The sequence below is a fragment of the Camelus bactrianus genome, chromosome 5 (assembly GCF_048773025.1).
Source record: "Camelus bactrianus isolate YW-2024 breed Bactrian camel chromosome 5, ASM4877302v1, whole genome shotgun sequence".
Classification (NCBI taxonomy): domain Eukaryota; kingdom Metazoa; phylum Chordata; class Mammalia; order Artiodactyla; family Camelidae; genus Camelus; species Camelus bactrianus.
Window position 1 is genome coordinate 54,289,887 of NC_133543.1, and position 19,007 is coordinate 54,308,893.

At 40.9% G+C, this 19,007-nt stretch overlaps 1 long non-coding RNA gene across 11 annotated transcripts in view; it reads right to left on the reverse strand.

Moving 5' to 3' along the window:
• Positions 1 to 18,943, reverse strand: part of LOC141577712 (uncharacterized) — a 79,849-nt gene extending 60,906 nt beyond the window's left edge. For 3 of the 11 annotated variants that reach the window (XR_012507033.1, XR_012507035.1, XR_012507034.1), the window contains exons 1-3: positions 18,803 to 18,940; positions 17,902 to 18,105; positions 17,003 to 17,099 (exon numbers count right to left, since the gene is read on the reverse strand). This is a non-coding gene — a long non-coding RNA (uncharacterized LOC141577712). Of the gene's footprint in view, positions 1 to 17,002; positions 17,100 to 17,901; positions 18,106 to 18,802 lie in introns of all 11 variants that reach the window. The other 8 variants (XR_012507026.1, XR_012507031.1, XR_012507030.1 and 5 more) reach the window with 7 other exon arrangements.
• Between the last annotated feature and the right edge of the window lie 64 nt (positions 18,944 to 19,007).

Consider the following 19,007-nt stretch of genomic DNA (forward strand, 5'->3'; position numbering starts at 1 on the left):
GAATGTGAAAAAAAAATATATGTATATAACTGAATCACTGTTCTGTACACCAGAAACTAACACAATATTGTAAATCAAGTATACTTCAATTAAAAAAAATTCAGCTGAGTAAATCTAAATATCTAATTGGTTTTATTCACCTATTCATGAATTATGCAGCATCCCAATAGATAGTAGAGAGGAACTTCGAGGAGCGGTGCAAAATGGAAGACTGTACAAAATAGTAGAAAGGGGGAGGGACAAGGAAGAGCGCATTGTTTTATGGCAGGTCACCCTTCCGTGGGGGAATGACCTATTGTGGATTACCTCACTAGGGCTGACCAGGTAATTGCAGACTGACTGGTGAAAGATTACATTTCTGGGAGAGGCTGGCACTGCAGTTAGGTTAGGTATTGAGTCTTGGTTTGCTGATGTGGGGCTTAGCATGAGTGACTCCATTTGGGGTCTACTGTCTCTCTTTTTTTAACAGAATAAATTCATGGAAGTGGAAATACTACATGAAAAAAAGAGAGAATGCAGAAATATGAAAGAGCAAATCCTCAAAGGAGTGATTCTCAAACTCTAGAGTAGCCTGGAGGGCAGGTTAAAGCAGCCTGCTGGGCCCATCCCTAGAGTGAAAGATTCAGTCAGTCTGGGGTGGGGAAAATGATAATTGCATTTTTAGCAAGTTTTTGACAAGTTCCAAAGCCTTGGCTAAAGCTATTGGTTGGGAACCACACTCGAAGAATACTGAGGGCAGAACACTGATGGAAACGACAGACAGAAAAATCGTCTCGAACAAGAGAAGATAAGGAGGTAAGTTAAGAATAGATGAACGTGCAAAGTTGTTTGTTAGGTGGAACCTAGGCCAGAAATTGCATCTTTATTTCCCATCTTAAGTAGGAGGTAGAATCCTCAGCCAGAAAAGAAGGTTAAGAGTAGAGTAAAAGGTGTGATAAAAGGAGTGAATGGTTTGGGTAAGCCTCAATGGGTTAATGAAGGAACTGACCTGGAATCCTATAAAGCATTAACTAAGGGCATTGAAAAAATCCAGCTTAAATTAGACAGACATTTAAAATGACGACTAGCCTTCATCATCCTATGATCTTGTGCAACAGTGCTCAGCTGCCTGAGGATGCCTAAAGGGTGAGAAGGGCAGCCGCCCAGGGGAGGGCAGGGTGAGGAGCTTAGGCTAGTGGTGACTTTACTAGAAGTGACTGAGGCTGGAGATGAAAGCTCTGACCGGGCTGACCAACATGCAAAAAAAAGTGTCAAAAAGACAGCAGGTTTGGGGGGTGGGTATTGCTCAAAGGTAGAGTGTGTGCCTAGCACGCTTGAGGTCCTGGGTCCGTTAAAAAAATAGATAAACAAACCTAATTATCTCCTCCCTGCCAAAACAAACCAAAAAAAAAAAAAAAAAAGGTGGGGGTGGGCTGGGGGGAAGGACAGCAGGTTTGATAAAATATAAAGCAGGCTTGGTGGAAGTAAGTGAGTGAGAAAGCTGGAGATGGGACAGGAGATTGGTTTTGTCATTCTATTAGAGCTGACCGTTCTGCAAACATTCTGAGGTGTGAGAAGGATTTGGAGATCAAGAGAATCAGATGGAAGGAATCTGAAGGTAAACTGCGAGATGAGTCATTTGCATGGGCATTAAAATTCCTGAGGATAATGACACATCTGGGGACACCTGGTGTTGGTAAGGGAGCAGGATGGGTGCGAGGGGACAGTGTAATTGAAGGCAGAAGTGGAGGGAGCCTCAAAGTCTTTCCTGTCAAGGTTGGAGACTAATGAATGGAAGTCAGCTGCAGAGAGCTAGGAGAATTCATGCACTGTCTTCTCATTTGTGGTATGTGAGGTGTAGGAAGCCGGTAGGTGCCATCTGGAGACTCTGGAGTTCCCAAGGTGGGTCATGATGAGGGGCCGGGTCTGACAGGAGTTAGAAGTGCTGAAAGCTTCACTCTAGTCATTCCCATGGAAGCTGGAGAGAAACAAGGGTTCCTATACAAAAGCCGGAGCTCTATAGGGTTGTTTTGATCCTCAGGAAACCTCGACATCTCTAGATGAAGGCAACAAAGAGAATGTTGATGGCAGTCTTGTGACCATTCATTCATTCATCCTGTTGGGGAGGGGGAAATTTCCCTTTCCACCCCTCTTGAGCTCTTGTGGCTGGACTAATAATCGAATTGACACAAGACAGATTAACAGGGGAAAAAGGAACAAATTTTGATTCATGCACATGGAAGTCTCATTGAAATGTGACCCAAGAAGTGGCTAAGCCAGGCAGCTTTTTTACTTTTTAGTAAGAAGTAAGAGAAAGAAACAAATTTCTGAGGCATTGACAGGACAAAGAAACTTGGGTGCCCAATTAGTGAAGAATCTAAACAGAATTTTGGGCTCAGGGTAATAACGAAGGAAGGAACAAGGTTTGTTTAAATAGGTTCCTCGATCTGAACTCCCCATCTTTAGCAATAAGTGCATCCTACCTCCAGATGCAGGGAGTATATACCTTGCACATGAGAGATTTATTTCCTGCTCTCAGGAAGACAGAAAGGAGGGTCAGAGTGTCCCTCTTGTGTTGGCCACTTTAAGTAACTTTAATTGAAAATAATATGCCAGTGAGGCACATTTGGGGGCAGCCTGCCCTGGGCCCCAACAATTCCTATCAAACTGGAGATGGTTTGATCAAAATATCAAAATAGAGTTGCTGTTCTTTCCCCAGAACATGATCAGTCTCAGTGCTCCAGGCAACCACTACCAATCCATTAGAGTTTGCTCTTTTGCTAATGGGAATACTAAACCCATATTCTGGGGGGAGGGTATAGCTCAAGGGTGGAGTGCGAGCCTAGCAGGCACAAGGTCCTAGGTTCAATCCCCAGCAACTCCATTAAAATAAAGAAAAACCTAATTCCCAGGCCCCACCCCCATGCATATTCTCAAGGATCTTGGTGATCGGGGTGGGGACAGAGTGGGAGATAAGCAAGTCTTGATGGTGGCTCAGAAAAGGAACACCTAAATCTAGAAAGTGTGATAGAAAATGCCCTCTCTGAGGACATTTCTTTGTGAGGCAAAAGCTCTTTGAGACAGGTACTTCCTTGGAAGGAAGTTATTTCAAAATGCAAATAAGCCACTTAAGACCTAGGAGGACCTATTGTTTCTCATTGTTTGCTGTTCCTGGCCCACTTTCTGAGTAAAGAAGTTAGCCTGGGGCCAAGTGAAAGAATAGTGGGGGGTCAGAGGGAGATGAGATATCTATCCGTTGCTGGCCTCTAGTCTGGGCAGCACTGCAAAGACCGAGCCTTTGCCAGTTCTAGGGCGGCCCGGCTTGTAGGGAAGGAAGGGTAGAAACGAATACACTGTTTACCCGCACTCTGCCTCTGAAACTATTCACCTTTCTTTTAAAGAGAGACACACCCTAGCTCTAAAGACTTGGCCCCAAAAAGGTCAGTAGAAGGGGAACCGGAAAGGAGAGGAAAGAGGCAGCGATGTTGGATGTGGTCACAGAGTGTGTGGATCCGGGAGGCCCCTAGAACAATCCCCAGGAACCCTGACATCTGTAGGCTGGGCAGAGGCAGTGAGAAAGACGCCTGTCAAGGTGGCTACACAGGTTCCCCAGGAAATGAGACCCATTCTGTAGCCTGTCTTGGGAAAGAGAAAAAGAACACCAAGTGACTGCAGAGGGTGAATGGGGGAGTTTTAAGAAGGAGTGAAAAACAGGCTGTCTTTGGGGAGGACAAAGAAATAAAGATCAATAAGTAACTGAGCTGGGCTGAAATTCTGTAATTTTTATTCAGTAGCAGATGGGGAGCCATCGAGGACTTGCAAATAGGGGGACTATGCGGTTGTGTGTGTGTTAGAACCGCTTGCTGACTGGGAAGAAGCTGCGAGGCTGGGTGGGTGACGGTGGGACAAGAGGCGGGTCCATCATTTATTTTCTCTCTTCCTCTCCCTCTCTACAGGAGCCCAAAAATGCCTAGGCCAGAGACTTATTTTTCTTCCCAGGCTGTGTGGGGCGATTCTTCCTTTTCACAGTTGTCAGAAATGAAAGTGACAAACGTAGCCTCTTTCTCACTGAAAAAGAGTAAGACTTGCTAGGTTTTAACAAAAAGGAGACTGTCGGAACAGGGATTGTCATAACTACTACAACTCTCAGTTGGCTGTCCTGCCATCCCCAGGTATTACCGTAATTCATTCAACATTACTATACGTCAGTGGAGGGGAGGAAAAATTAATTCCCCTCTACCCTTCTAGGTTCTTGGATGAGACACCCCTGTGATAAACAGATTAACAAGAGAAAAGTTTAATTCCGTTCCTATATATGAAAGCTCCACAAGGATAAGAGGTGGAAAGAAGAGAGGAAGCAGGAAGCTTTTTATTTTTTTGGTAACCTTTTTTAAAATTCCTTTTTATTGGTGGGGGGAGATAATTAGGTTTATTTGTTTTTTAATGGAGGTGTTGCCGCTGGATGCAACTGGTGTTCCAGGTTATTGTCGTGTCCCAGAAAGAATTCAGAGACAATGCAGAAGTTAAAAAAAGTAAAGTGAGGGTTTATTAAAGAATGGATAGCACACTCTCAGGCAGAGAGCAGGCCGACTCACGTGAGAGGCTGCCCTGTGTTTCTTTGGCAAGTTAGTTACATAGGGTGTGAAAATGAATTGGCGGAATATTCATTGAGGAGGGAAGGGCTTGGGGTTGCATTTCCTGATTTCCATCCCAACTCCACTTTCCCAAAGGGAGGAGGGATTTTTGTCCTTATTTAGTCTGGATCGGAAGTGTCATGGTGTAAGTGCATGATGGGTACTTCTGATCTGCAAGGCTAATTTTATTGAAATGAGGGCATAATGAGTAAAAGGTTAACATTCAGACACTGGAAATTCCTGCCTTTTTTCACCTTTCTTTGTTGGTCTCCAGGCCAAAAGGTGTGGCCCCTTATCAGCCCAAAGATCCCTGCTTTTCTTTCTCTGTCCAGGGACCCTTGGTGCTTAGATGATGTATGGTTTCTTGCATTTGGCCTGTGCCCCATCATTCTGCCCAATTCCTGCCATTTGGTCTGTGTCCCCATCTCTCTGCTCACATCTAGCTATCTGCCAGCTCCAACAGAGGTACTGGTCATTGAACCCAGGACCTCGTGAGGTGCATGCTAAGCATAAAATATACCACTTGAGCTATACCCTGCCCCCCGCCCCCAACTTTTAGACAAAGAAACAATAAATTTGTGAAGAATTAAAAGACAAAAGGGTTTGGGCTAAAAGTAGTAAATGGTGAGGAAGTAAGGTTTGTTTACTCATCCCTCTTGGCCCTAAATTCCCTATATCTGGTGGTGAGGATGCCTTCTAGCCTCCAGGTACTGGGACAGTACCTTTCACATGGAGGATTTATCTCCCGATTTTAGGGGCACAAAGGAGGGTCAGAGTGTCTCCCTTGCACTGGCTGTTTCTCGTGTAACTTTAATTCATTTTTTAAACTTATTTTATTTTGTGTTGGGGGGCGGGTAATTAGGTTTGTTTGTTTTTAATGGAGGAACTGGGGATTTAACTCAGGACCTCATGCATGCTAAGCATGAACTCCAGCACCAAGCAATGCCCTCCCTCCAATTTAAAATAATCAAATGCCAAAGTGGCATATTTTGGGGTGACATGTTCTGAACCCCTATACCAGCTAGGGGACTAAGATGGGAGCCATGAATAAGACAGACAGGATCTTCGCTCTCCTAGAATTAATATTCTAGGTAGGTTTTGTGTGAGTGTGTGTGTGTGTTGGGGGTAGTAAGTGAGACAGATTATAAAGAAATAACCTTGAAAACTTCAGATTCCGAGGAGGGCTGTGAAGACAGTGGGGTCCTGAGATAGAATATAGTAAGGTTTAGGGGAGGCCTCTCTGAATGTAACACAGGGCCTAGGGGTGGTGACATTTTAACTCAGACTTGAGGTCGAAAAGCACAAAGGCCCTTTCAGGCAGACAGAACAGCCCGTGCAAAGACCTCCAGGTGGGAGAGCCTGAGGCTTCCATAGCTGGGTCACACTGAGCAAGGGGCCACTGGTATAGAGGAGATGGGCAGGAGATTGGCAGGACTAGGGCAATGGGGACCTAATGAAGGATTTTTAATCAGGAGAACAATCCAAGTTACTTTTCTAAAACAGTGTTCTGTCTCCCATGTAGATACATATAATTCAGGAAGTCACTGGATTGTCCAGAGAGATGATAGTGGTTTAAACTAGAACGATGGCAGTAGAGAGGGAGGGAAGCGGCTGGGTTTGTGATACATTTGTGATGTAGAAGCAGTAGTCTTTGGTGACAGATGAGATGTGAGAAATAGGGATACAGAGAAATCCAGAATAACACCTGCGTTTTTAGCTTGAGCAGCTGGGTAGATGATGATGATGCTACTTACTGAGGTGGAAAGATTTGGAGATGAATGGATTTTGAGAAGGGAATCAAGAGATCCACTGTTGACATATTCAAAATGACGCCAAATATCTGGTTTAATATGAGAGTCTGGAGTTCTGGAGAAGTCTTGGCCGGAGATACAATATTGGGAGTCGTAGGATATGATGGGCACCACTGCCCATGAGTTCAGATGACCTGTTCCTCAAAAACAGTTGGATAAAGTCACATCTTTGCTAGCTTGAGAACATGTCAGCTTCGGTGCCATCTTTCAGGTAATCCCCACATCCACAATCACTGTTCTGATTTCTGTTGCCATAGTCTCATTTTGCATGTTCTAATACAGGTTTCCCCTCCACTACCTGAGAGTAGAGTGTTCCTGTGAAAACTCTCCTAAGCCGTAATGGTGCAAAGTGAAGCAGCAGTTACCTTAGGACACATCTTGCTAACTGGTGCACAAAATAAATTGAGGTAAAGCACACATAGATTTAGCTCAAATCTACGGCAGCTTGATGCTGAGATGCTGAGTTTCGTTCCGGGGAAAGAGGTTGGTGGGGCCGCTTCTGCTGCTCCTGGATGCTCGCCACCTCTGTCTGTTGCTGGATGGAAAATAAGCACCATCGGCTATTTTCGTTTTTCACCTTTTTTTTTTTGTGAAAGTGAAAATGCTCTTTAGCTTTCTTTTCAGTGTTGAAAACAGGTAAAAGCAAAGTGGCTGTAAAGCAAACTTTCGAAAAACGGGATACCGGTATTGTACTTTCATCATCATCCAGTTCAAAATATTTTTTCCCTTATGATTCTTTCTTTGACTCACAGATTATTTAGATGTGTGCTGTTGAGTTTCCAAATATTTGAGACTTTCCTAGATATCGTAATGTTATTAATTTCTAATTTAATTATCTTTTGGTCAGGGAATACACTAGGTACAATTGAAATTTCTTTTGAAGTTTATTGAGACTTATTTCATTACCTTAAATAATATGTATCTTGATGAATGTCCCCTTTGCACTTGAACATGTACTCTGCTACTCTACCATTGCTGGATGAAATGTTTTATAAATGTTAATTAAGTCATTAGGTAAGGTTGTTTAATGGTGGTTTTCAAATTCCTTTTTTGGGGGGGATGTAATTAAGTTTGTTTGTTTGTTTATTTTAGAGGAGGTACTGGGGATTGAACCCAGGACCTCCTACATGCTAACCACGTGCTCTACCACTGAGCTATACCCTCCCCCCCGGTTTTCAAATTCTTCATATCCTAATTTTTCTGTGTGTTGGTCTAATTCTATCAGTTTTTGAGATGGGATGTTAAAATCTCCAACTATGATTGCGAGTTTCTCTCTTTCTCCTGTTAGCTTTGTCAGATTTTTCTTCACGTGTTTTGAAGTTCTGCTGTTCGGTTTATATATTTTAAGAATTGATAGGTCTCCCTGGTGAAACAATCCCTTTATTATTATAAAATATTCTTTATCTCTGGTGATACATTTTGATTTGAAGTCTAATTTGCCTCATACTAGTATAGCTATTTCTAAAGCGGGTGTCTTGTTGATCACACAGTTAGGTCTTCCTTTTTTCAGACAATTCTAGTCCTTTAATTGGTTTTTTAGGTTCATTTACATCTGATATAATTATTGGCATGCTTAATTCAACTCTATTATTTTTTTCTGTTTGTTTTCTATCTGTCTCAACTGTTTTTTGTTCCTCTATTTCTCCTTTCCATCCTCTGGTAAATCAAATATTGCTTACTATTTAATTTTAGTCCCTCTATTAGCTTTTTGGCCCTGACACCTCAAACAGTAAGACTGCAGATTTCTGCTTGAGTTCCAGTTGCCCTGTGCTGCACAGACATGGAATATTTATATGAGTGGATCTTATTCATCAGTGTAGTTCCCTTCTTCTAAGGTTTGAAGGCTCCTCCAGTTTCCGCCTGCTTTCACCCCTCACCAGTGTCATAGTTTTTTGATTGCCTTTTGTCCACGAATTACAATTTGTAATTGTTACCTGTGGCAGAGTTGTTCTACTACTGGCAACTCTGCCGTTATCAGCACCATTACACTCAGTTCTCTTTTAATCCTTTAAAAACTGCACCTCTTGGGGAGTGAAGGAAATGTTAGCTATCTTGATTGTGATAGTGGTTTCATTGGTGTATCTATCAAAATTCATCAAATTGTATATCTAAAAGTCTTTCTTATATCGATGAGAAAGCCTCAGTCTGATATTGCTATTTAACATCACACTCATTGTTTTGTCCAAGAGATCACATCTCAGACTTTGGAAGACAATAACTTCTAATTAGAATTGAATAATCATGTTTCATATTTCATCCATCTATCATTTTCTCGATGGCCAATTATACTGCTTTTCACATTATAGCTATAATTTTAAGTTTTATACAAGTAAAACAAGTGAGTCGAGGTAAAGGAAACTCATAAGAACTAATAGTAGAAGGGTCACAGAGTTACGGCAAAACATGAGACAACAGTGTTGGAAACACTGAAGTCAGGAAAACGCCATTCAGTAACATACTTCCGTTGACCATGAGACAGTGGTGAATGGGAGTCTAGGGTTAGGAAGAGAAGTCAGGACACGCAATAGAGATGAGAGAATTCAAAGGCTTAAGACCTTCAGTCCAGTGCCATTGTGTTAGAATCAAGTTTTATAACTTTAATGTAAAAGGTTGAGAATACAGTCATTCTCAGAGGTTCTATCTTTGGTTCCCTAAGATGTTTTTATCCTTACAGGTTGTTAAATTTTGTAAGAATCAGTATAGCATGTTCAATTCCACTTCTGATTTATGTTTCTTATTTGATTTTTTTGCTTTCTATTTCCAACCATTGTGAATGTAGCTTTAAAATACGTCTATAAGTTCATTTGTTTGAATGTCTGATGAAACTTCAATTTCAGAAATGTCTTTTGTTACTTTCCTTTTTTTTTTTCTTTCCTACATTGATCTTGATCCTGAGGAGAGCTATAAAATTTTCTTTTAAGTCATCTGACTCTAGTCCTAGATCAGGTCAATAGCACCTGAAAAGTAACACTTTTGTTATCCAAAGAATATAAGGAAAAATAAACCCCCAGGGAGACAGCATTGAGTAGAGATTAGAAAAAGGGTCTGTCAGGATGATAATCCAATTTAATCAGCTGTTCTTTTTCTAAACTCTCTGCTATCCATCCTTTCTACCCTGGCTTTTTAAGAATTTGTATGACTACCTGGTGCTAATACTTATCTATATAATGAGGGCACAATTTTATTTTCTTAAGTAACTAGGTTTTAGTCAGTTCACTATGGAACAACTCGTTCTTTGATTTATTTTGAAAGATGGACTAAAAAAAAAAATTCCTGGTAATTCTGCGGAGGGCTTTGTGCCATGGACATGATCCTTATGCTGTCTTTTCTGGCTGGTAGTATGCCACAATTGGATTATGCTACAATATAGGCTTTGGAATACTTAAACCAATACTTTTGATGAGAAGTCAGTGGTCATTTGTATTCTCCTGCATATAATACATTAAAAAAATGCTTTCAAGGTTTTTATCTTCATCTTTGATTTTCAGAGAATTTACTAAGGATATCACAGATGTGGTTTTCTTTGTATTTATCCTGCTTGGGGTTCGCCGAGCTTCTTGAATCTATAAATTTGGAAAATTTTCAGCTATTATTCCTTCAACTGTTTTTTTCTGTCTCATCCTCTCTGTGCTTTCCGTCTAGAAGTCCAATTACTTATATATTTGAATTTTTTAAAATATAATGTCCCTATAGGTCACTAAGTCCCTGTTCTATTCTTTTCCTTTTTTCTCCACAATCTTTTTTCCTCTCTGTTCTTTAGACTGGGTAATTTCTAATCATTTATCTTTATGCTTACTTATTCTGATATTGTCTCCAATCTTCTCTTAAGCCTATTAGATATTTTATTCAGATTACTTTATTTTTCAACTCTTGAATTTCCATTTGGTTCTATTTTTATACTTTTGATTTCTATGCTGATATCTCATTTGTTTATTACAAGATATTTTCCGGGGGCCTCAGGGACCGTGGGAAGGGGCAGGAGGCCGGGCGGAGGGAGGCCGGGCGGGGCCTTGCATGGGAGCGGGGTGGGGAAAAAGAGGCCTGCTGGCCTCTGTGGCAGCGAATTGGGCCTAGGGGTGGCTGTAGTGGGTGTTTGGGCCAGCAGGTGCGCTTAAGCCGATTCGGTCTGGCTCCAAGGGTTCGGACTGCCTGAAGGAGGGGAGATGGACTTTGGAAGGCCTGGGGTGGTGGAGCGCCCAACCCTCAGAGGGGCTTGGGAGTGTGAGAAGGATGGAGAATGGAGCACATGGGAATAAGTCGATTTGGGTCACTTAGGAGAAACCTTGTTCCTTGGCTGTGTCAGTGCCTAACCAGATGCTGTCTGGAGGCCCAACCTGGTTTGACAGTGGTGATGACAACTAACTTTTAAGTTTACTTTGCCAGCCATTTCAAATGAGATACATGGTCTCATTTAATCATCACAAGGATCCTTCAAATTTAGGTATTATTCCCATTTTGCATATGATGAAACTGAGGCTTGGAGAAGTATTTGCCTAAGGTCACAGCTGGTGGTAGGAATCTTTACCATCTTGCTACACTGCCTCTGGTCAGACAGGATTTGAGGCTCCTGCATTCTTTGGAATACTCAAGGGTTGATTCTGCTTAGGATTTCCTAAAGGAAATTGCTACCCCCTGGAGGTTCCTACGTAGGCCCCTCTGGATTTGATCGGGGCCCTAACCACAGGGTTAGTGTGGCTGGAGGGAAAAAAAATGTTTCCTTTGTGTCCTTGAGCTCAGTTATAATAGTGGCTTTGTAATCTTTCTTTGCTCACTTCAGCATCTGGGGTATCTTGAGGTCAGTTTACATTGAGTGCCTATGAGTCATGGGTTTCTTTTTTTTTCCTCTATCTAGTGATTTGGGGTTTTATTCAAACATTATAAATAATCATTGTAGAGACTCTGGATTCTGTTTTGTTCTTCTAAAGAATCTTGATTATTTGTTTTAACAGGAGGCTAACTAGGCCTGCTTCAAACTCCACACTCAGATTCCCTAGCACTTGTCAGCAGCTGAAATCTCTGTTTAGTTTTGTTTTTTTTTTTAATTTTGGTGGGGGGAGGTAACTAGGTTTATTTATTTTTAGAGGAGGTACTGGGGATTGAACCCAAGACCTCCTGCATGCTAAGCAAGGGCTTTACCACTTGAGCTGTACCCTCCCCACTCTGTTTAGTTCTTTTAGCCATGGATGGACTTCTTGGATCTCAGTGCACACGTATGGTTTAGGAATCAGCCAAAGATTTGGGTAGAATTGACATGCAGAATTTGAGACTACTCCTGTAGGACTCTTTTTGAGATTTCCCCTCAGTTTCCAGTGTTGTATCCACTTCAAACTCTGGTTCTTCAAACCAGTAAGACTGCAGGTTTCTAATGGAGTTTTTTGACCACCCTGTCTGGTGCCAACTAAGGACTGACCTCAGGTGAAAAGTCATAAAAATGGGAAATTCACACACAGCTATTTCCTTCTTCCAACTATAAATGTCTTTGCAGTTCCTGCTTGTTTTTGGTCACTCTCTTGTGCCTTCAGGCAACTGATTTTTATATTTTGTCCAAGGGTGTTGGTCCTATATGAGTTTCTACACTACAATTGGAGCAAAACCTCAAAAGTACTTATTTTTCCTATGGTATTTGCTTTATTTGTCTCCGTGTCTTTGCAAAAAAGATAACTGGCCTGCGATAGGGACAATATTTTTATTTAGACTTTTATTTTATTTTAATTTTATTTCTTATTTTAATTTTTTTGGGGGGATGGCAATTAGGTTTATTAATTTTTTAAAAAAATGGAGTCACTGGGGAATGAGCCCAGGACCTTGTGCATGCTAAGCACATGCTCTACCTCTGAGCTATACTCTCCCCCTCTAACTTCTGTTTGTTTATTGGAATCATAATCATGGTTTTTAGTTTTTCATATAGCTTCTAAAATGTATCTCCAAACTTAACATTATGAATGTTGTTCATTGGCTTTTTTCGAGGACATCAATGGAATTTTCTTTTAATGACCGCACTCTAAATCTCTTTTTTTTTTCTCCCTTGGCTTTTTTTTAATGTATTTATTTTACAATATCATATTTTAAAAATTGAAGTATAGTTGATGTACAAGATTATATGTTACAGGTATACAATACAGTAATTCACAATTTTTAAAGGTTATACTCCATTTATAATTATTATAAAATATTGGCAAAATAAGCTACAAGGATGTATTGTACAACATGGGGCATCTAGATAAATCTCTTTTTTAATCCTACCATTTCATGCTCCTCTCCCACTGGTTATATTCTTGGCTGTCTCTGACCTCCTAAATACATCTTACACCTTGTTTTATGTTCACCCCTCCCCCTAATTCCACTAAAACAGTATTAATTTAGGCCCTCATCATTTTGTGTCCTAGATAGCTGGAATAGCTTTCTGTTCTCCCAGCATCCAGCTTCCTTGCTCCCTTCCTGTGCATTCGTTATCCTGCTGCCAGAGTGATTCCTAATGCAAATATTATTATATTTTTCCTTTGCTCAAAACCCTGTTGCTTATGGGATACAACCTAAACTCTTTAGGCCTTTCCAATTTTAGCCCAGTGCGTCCCAGTGATCTCCTTGGTTGCCGTTAAATCATCTATGTTGCCCCCGTCAGTCCCTCTTTTCTGCTCCACTGCCTGGTGGTCCTACTCAGCAAAGAATCTTGCTAATACTACTCACACCAGCCCATTTCCCCTCAGTCACTAATGAGGATGTTTGGTGGCACTTGTAGTTGCAGATACTGGTCTTGCTGCGACAGCCTCCTCACCCAGACCCCACCCACTTTTATAATTCTTTCATTAAATTCCAAAGGGAGCAGTCCATTCTGAGTTACAAGCCCAGGAGGCATAAGTTTCATTAGCCTGTTTGGAGATCATTTGAGTGGCATCACTGTGTCCTACTCCAAACCATCCCTTTGGGCCCAAAATCCCGTAAGCAGTCCAGGCCAACCTAGTCTGAGTAGCCTATCAGAATCATTTCTTTTCACACTATGTGACGCTCATCAAGGGACGGGATGCTGGTTCTCCCAAGGCTGGATCTCTGTCCACCTGGGCCAGATTGATGATGCTGGATGTTTTCTTCTCGTTTCTTCCTGGTGGCTGGTGAGCTGTTTTTTTTGTTGTTGCTGTTTTTTTGTTTTTTTTTTTTAATTGTGATAAAATGTACTTAAAATTTGCCACTGTGATCATTTTAAAGTGTACAATTCACTGGCATTAGGTGCATTCACAATGTTGTGCAACACTACTCATTTCCAGAACTTTTTCATCTTCCCAAACAGAATATCTGTATGCATTAAGCAGTAATTCCGTTCCTTCCCTTCAGTCCCTGGTAACCTCTATTGTATTTTCTGCCTCAGAATTTTCCTATTCTAGGTACTTTATATAAGTGGAATCATACAGTATTTGTCCTTTTGTGTCTGGCTTATTTTGCATAATGCTTTTTAGGTTCATCCATGTTGTAGTATATATCAGAATTTCATTCCTTTTAAGGCTGAATAATATTCTATTGTAAGTATATACCAAATTTTTTTTAATCCATTCATCTGTTGATGGACATTTGTGTGGTTTACACATTTTGGCTATTGCTAATAACACTGTTACGAACATGGGTGTACAAATTTCTCTTTGAGTTCCTGCTTTAATTCTTTTTGGTGTATACCTAGGAGTGGAATTGATGGATCATATAGTTAATTCTATGTTTAACTTTCTGAGGATTGCTGGTAGGCTGGTTTTGAATTCTATAGGTCAATGGGCAGATTAGACTCTTGCTTGGGGCCCTGACCAATATCTTGAATTTTTAACCAATCTACAGTCAATCCCCAAGTCTCCTCTTAGCTAATAGTTAAACTTCCTCTCTCTGCAACAGTTCTCCTTCCACAGAGTTGCTTAAGCTGAACAGATCTGAAGAGGAAATCAATGACCTGGAAAATTCACAGCTAGGACAGTTTAGAATAAGTTGTCTATGCAGTGAACAGAGATTTTTCACACCTTTTTTTTTTTTTTTGGTAAGTCCAGTTGTTTCGTGTGTGTGTGTGTGTGTGTGTGTGTGAGGTGGGATGAGGATCAAATTAAAAACAAACAAAAAAATCTTGAATGAAAACAAACCAAAACCTTGCCAAGTGCAAATCAAAAAAAAATTTATGGAAGGAGAGCAAGTCAGAGGGGAGTTTGGAATGTAAAAACATAGGCAGGGTTAGGTTATAGTTATAATTTAGCTTCCTTAATGTTGAAACTGACAGATTCAGTAATTAAAATTTGACTTTATCTCTTTCAGTGTTTAATGGTGCTTTAACACTAGCAGTTAAGTATTTCACAATGGACAATGCTTATTCATGAAAAAACAAATATTTCCCCTAGCTGAAAGTGGCCAGATTTGCATTCATGTTTCCATACTCCTTTCTCAAATCAGGTATCAGATGTCAGCAAACGACCTACTTAAAACGGTGTTGACATATGATCAAAAGCAAACATTCCAATAAGGTTTGGAGGGGTAGGATTTGTGGATCTAAATGAGGTAGGGTGGTTATGGAGGGGGTGCCTCCCGCAGAGTGGCTTTTGGCAGCAGAAGGGTAACTTTAGACCTTTCTAGTTTCTTGCCTTTGTGCATCCTGAAAGCAGGCACCGGGGAGGTAAATCGATAATTAGGGGGTTATTTAAAATAGAGATCTGTCATTTGACAGACTGCAACCTGTCTGTATCCACAAGCACAGTGAAAACTACCCCTAGCCCTTTGTCCCTGGGCGTGTGGGGGCTACTGAAGGTCTCTAGTTGACAGAGCCACTTGGGTTCAAGTTACGTTGCCTGAAAGAAGGAAAGGTGTGTGGAATGCAGAGCAGCACATGTACAGGGACGTTAGCTTTGTTTTGAAATCCATCTAGAAATGACACCTCCTATTAGATGTTGCATTCTCTGCCCTAAAACCAAGCATCTGGAGGTCAACTTCAACTTCAGCTCACTTGGTTACACGAGTGCTGAGTGCTCAGAACCTCAGGGTCAACTATCAAACCTAATAATAGCAAATGGAATTCTTTGTGTAAAGTGACTAAAAGTTACGGAACAGCACACAACCCTCCTAACAGGAAACTGGTATTTTAGAATGTGTTACAGATTTAAAACTCCTCCTACAATCATGCTAGCTGGTAATAAGTAGTTACTGAGTGCCTGCTGTGTTTACAGCTCTTGTACCAGACGTTGTCTGTATATGTCCGGTATGTGCTGATGAAATCTCAGGTATGTGCCTACTACCTGTTGCTGCAGCTGCACCCTCATCACTCTGCACACTGAGCTTCCATTTTTGTTCATGTTGTGTATTTTGTTCAAAATGAACAGATTTATCTGTGTATGATTAACATAGTGACTTAAGACCTTTACACGCTACCTAAAATTGCAAGATTGACTGGCATTCGCATCTATAGGACCCTGGAAAAGGGACTGCATATTTAACACTACAGTAGATATCTTGATTGAGAAGATAAGTATTTCAAAAATTTTTATCATAAAATGTTTCATTTTATTATTTATTATTTTATAATTATTTATTATTTCATTTTTTATCATAAAATGTTTCAGATACCAAAAAGCCCCCCACAGAAAGTAAAATATATAAAAGACACTCATATATCTACCACCCACATTGAAAACTTTGCCATATTTGCTTCCTACTATTTTTAAAGAAAGAATTAGTGATAGAGTCAAAGACTTGACCCTCCCCTCTTTCCTCCATCCTCCATCTTTCCCTCCTCAGAGTTAACCTCTATCCTATTCTAATTGCCCACGTTCTTATACTTTACAACTGATACATGGTTTGTTTTTAAAAATTGGCGTAAGGTGTGTACAGAAATGTTTGCAATTTACTATTTCATTCAACACTAAGATTTACCTACAAGTGATGCAAGTGAGATAGGCCATTCCTGTGAATTATTGTTCAAATTCCACTGTATGAATATACCACTGTTCATGTCTCCAGTTCCCTTCAGAGAGGCATTTAAGTTGTTTGCAATATTTTACCATGATGCACAATACTAATATGAATGAACCAGCCATTCCTCCGGTCCCATTAACTCCACCGTCAAAATAATATATCTTAAAATCTGACCACTTCTCCTCGTCCCGCAATCACCCTGGTCCAAGCCATCATTTTCTCTTCCAGGAGGTTCCTAAGTGTCTCTCACTCTTGCTGCCCATTAGTTTATAGCTCATACAGCCCATGGAACCCGAATGGGTCGTGTCTTCATCAAAATCCATCATACCTGATATAAAATCCAAAGCTCTTCCCATGGCCAGGGCGGCTCCATGTAATCTGGCCCCTCGCCCCCTTTCCCTAGTTCTCCATAGTCCAGTCCAGTCCAGTCCAGACCTGGGCTTCTGTTCACTGCTTTAGAGCCAGCTGTTTGCTCTGCCTGACGCCAGCACTTCCTTCATCTTCCTATGGCTTCCTCCTTTCCTTTTAATTCGGGTTCCTAATCAGATAAAATCTCCTTTCCTGTTTCTATTATCTGAGTTAGTACCTCTTTCATTTCTTATCCCCTTACCCTGCTTTTTTCTTATCACAAGTTATCAAATTTGAAGTTACCTTTCTGTTTACTCCCGTTTCTCTGCTACGAATGTCAGCTCCTGGTGTCCCAGCTCTTAGAAGAGTGTCTGGTGCAAGAGGCGCTGGCAATCTTCACCTGAAGAAATAAATGAGAGAGCATTAGTACAGGACTCATTATGTCCCTTCTCCAGGACAGTAGCCTGGAAACTTTGTTGATGGTGAAGCACAATAAGAAATACACGTTTTATACAGCGCACACACAGATGGGAACCTCGAGTTTCAGGAAACAATACTTATACTCATTACTCATATTTGTTACTCTATTTCAGAAGGAAAGAAGAAAATATGCTAGTTGCAATCCACTAAATTGATTTCACAACTCACCAATGGGTTCTAACTTGCAGCGTGAAAAACTTTGTTTTAGGGTATATAACTGGAAGTGGTTTTGCTCGGTTTTACTAAATATCCCTGAATGGCCCTCCAAAGTGAAAAATGTATACTAATAATATCACTGCAGGAATTTCCTCATCTCCTTACCAACACCTGGTCTTAAAAGGCTTTAAAATTTTTGCCTGTGACACTGTTCTAATCTGTTCTAGTTTGCATTTTCTTGATTGTTAAAAAGACTGATAGATCAGCAATCTCAACCATAAAAAAATATGTAAACTCGATTTTAGTGCCCCTGGGGGACTAAGAATTTTCAGAACCTATAGGCAAAGAGACTTAATCTAACCCTCCTTTATGAGGTTTACAATGACAAATTCTCATATATTTAATTTTAGTGGCACAAGAGTGTATTCCCAAGGATACAGTACTAACGACAATTTTAGTTCATTCACCATTCATGCCATCATCTGTTTACTCAACAAATATTTATTGAGGGCTCGCTACTGCCAGGAATTTCCCCAGATAGACCAACAACCTCTCCTGGCGCCTACCTTCCAGACGGTGAGTTCTTTGTCCCTCGTACTGTGGCAGAGTGACCGTGGCAAGGCGTGTTTCAGAAGAGCTCAAAGACTCCGACCCTTCCAGTTCTTTCAATCCACGTCCTCGTCCAAAAACTTGTTCACAAGTTTTTGTATTCAATACATCCGGAGAGGAACGCAGTGTGTTCACGCATGCTCTTTCCCTGCAAAGGGATTCTGGAGGGGAAAGTTTTGAAGTAAGGAGAAAGCGAATGTTTTTATGTCTAGCACTTATTTTAAATGTAAGATTATAATTAGGGTCCTTTAAAGCAACCCAATTTAATTTACTTTTTCTTCTAAAAGCAACTTTTCCCCCATGCTCTCTGCAAAAAAAATTTTTTTTAATCGTCTTACTTTATTTCTTCGTGAAGTCAGGTTCGATTAAAAGGGCAATGAAAAAAATCTCGCGTTCACTCTGATTTTGGTAATTCTAAATTTTGACGGAAAAAAATATCTCCAGATCACATTAATAGTCTTTAGCTTCTACCCCAACAGTCTCTAGACTTTATTATCCCATAGATAAGTCTTAACTAACAGCAGCCCTTTCTTTCTAATTTAAAAACCACAAGTCTTATGTAAAACAACTCGGCTTTCCATTCCTTCTGGAAAGAAAGCTCAGGATTTAACTCATTTTATCTCTCCAGATAATTGTGCGGTTACCGGATAAGAGGTGCTACAACCGGGAACAGTGCCTACGCTGATAAAGGGTGTTATTAGTGCTTGATTCTTTAATTTTTACTTTTTTATTAACGTAAACTGTACGCCGCAGTGAAAGTGCTAAGTTCTCCATGACCCCCATCTTCACTTTGCCTCTTGCCTCTCCCAGCCCCGGAATTCATGCAAATCAGCCTGCTAACCCCGGGGCAATACGAACCATTTTCGCGCCATTCGCTCGGGACCGTGCAGCTACGTAAAGAGAGTGGTCCTGGAGCCCCCAAAGCGCCACTCTCCAGGCGGGCTGTAGAGACTGCAAGGCTTATCACTGGAATTCAGGGTATTCCGGGGGGGTCCACTTTTTTCCTGGCGCCTGGCGGGCCTCGAGGGCGGGAAGGTCCTCACCGCAGCTGGCAGGACCTGCG